The 1,950-nt window shown below is 42.9% G+C and overlaps 1 non-coding gene across 1 annotated transcript; it reads left to right on the top strand.

The window, feature by feature from the left end:
- Positions 1-1,235: 1,235 nt before the first annotated feature.
- Trnat-ugu (transfer RNA threonine (anticodon UGU)) lies at positions 1,236-1,310 on the top strand. The gene has a single exon. It is a non-coding gene; the product is annotated as a tRNA-Thr (tRNA).
- Positions 1,311-1,950: the final 640 nt, after the last annotated feature.

Raw genomic sequence — 1,950 nt, 5'->3', positions numbered from 1 at the left:
GGTATAAAGCGAATTTTCTTCTACTTTTTGGAATAGATATATTTTTCGTTTATTTTTGGTGGATTTAGGAGTTACGGTATTCAGTCTCGCTAAGGCAGCCCTGTGTTCACTAATCCCTGAGTCAGTTTTGATACTCGTTATTGGCTTGGGGTTACTTGTTGGCAAAAGGTCAAGTGTGTCTTCACAATCGCTTACTATTGGAGTGGGCTCATGAGCTAATTGCTCGAAGTAAGGCTTCTTATTAAACAAGGTGTTAGGCATATACACAGTTCCTTCGCTATTTCTGAAATCGATGAAGCAGTTGGCAGCCAAACGACTATTATAGGTGACTGGTGACATACTATGAGGCTTTCAAAAAATATCATCTAGTCAATCACGAAGACAGTACTTGCAGGTGAATGAGGGAATTCTCAAACAATCAGATTAACAGCTGTGGCCTCCTAGCTAGTGAAGAGAATAATATACAGCAGAAAGGAAAAGAAATATGAGCATTTGTTAGATGACAATCAGTTTGGTTTAAGTAATGATAAAGACACAAGAGAAGCAGTTCTGACACTGCACTTGAAAATGGAACCAAAACTAAGGAAAAGTCAAAATACATTCATATGTTTTTTCCAGCTAGAAAAAAGTGTTACACAACGTAAAACGGCGAAACCTGTTTGAAATTCAAAGAAAACTACGAGCCAGCTGTAGAGAAATACGGGTAATACGCGATATGTAAAGAATGAAGAGGAAATGATAATATATATGAAGATAGTATCTGCTCTCGAAAGAACAAATACGAATGATGTCCGTGCAGATTCTCTAGAACAAATGATAATTAACTGAAACCCTCAGCTGCCAACAGGTGTTGTTGATATACTTCGGTGGGGATAGCTGAAAATGTGTGCCGCTACCGGGACTCGAACCCGGGATCTGCTGCTTACATGGCAGATGCTTTATCCAACTGAGCCACCGAGGACACAGATGAAGATTGCGACCACAGGGACTTATCCCTTGTACGCTCCCCGTGAGACCCACATTCCCAACTGTCCACAATCTACATACGTAATGTACCTAATAGATATTTGCCCATCCACTCATTACTCGCGCGCACTAAGGTGACGATTCCCGTGAGAGTTAGGGCAATCTGTGCGCATCCGCACAGACGAAGATCAAAGGCTGGGTAGGCTTGAACTATATATATGAAGATAATAACTGTTCTTGAAAGAACAGATACCATGCCATTCATCTGTGTCTTCGGTGGCTCAGATGGATAGAGCGTCTGCCATGTGAGCAGGAGATCCCGGGTTCGAGTCCCGGTCGGGGCACACATTGTCCGCTGTCCCTATCGAGTTATAGCAACAACACCTGTCGGCAGCTGACGATTTCAGTCAATTACCATTTGAAATGATAAGAATTGAAGAAAAAGAACAAAGTACTTGAATTAAAACGAGCGTGAGACAGAGAGCCAGTCCTTTCCCCCTGCTGTTCAATCTATGCATAGAAGAAGGTTTAAAAATGGCATTAAAAATCGGGTTGATAAGATACCGATGATACGATTAGCTGATGACATTACCATCTTCAGTGAAGGCGAGGACCTATTGACTGGAATAAACGCTCTATTGAGCACAGAATATGGACTGGACGTAAGCGAAGAAAAGACGAAAATAATGAGGAGAAACACGAAAGAGATTAACAATAAACTGAATAAAATGTCTTCGGGCTTCCAGCCACGTGACGTAGTTAAAATACCGCGCGCTTTTCTATCAAATAGTACTTGGTCATTGTCAAGTGAGACGTCCGCTGGTGGACTACTGGTACGCCCTTATATACTCTAGCTCCCGCTGTGACGTCACTGGTGCCCACGGTACAGCCAAATATTGGCATACTTTCGATGCGCCCGCTTCAACCTCGTGATCAGTGGATCCCGAGCCAGGCTGAGCCTTAAGCCGCCGTGTCTATTACGGG

Source organism: Schistocerca serialis, chromosome 8 (genome assembly GCF_023864345.2).
Source record: "Schistocerca serialis cubense isolate TAMUIC-IGC-003099 chromosome 8, iqSchSeri2.2, whole genome shotgun sequence".
Lineage (NCBI taxonomy): Eukaryota > Metazoa > Arthropoda > Insecta > Orthoptera > Acrididae > Schistocerca > Schistocerca serialis.
This window is presented reverse-complemented; position numbering and strand designations above follow the sequence as displayed.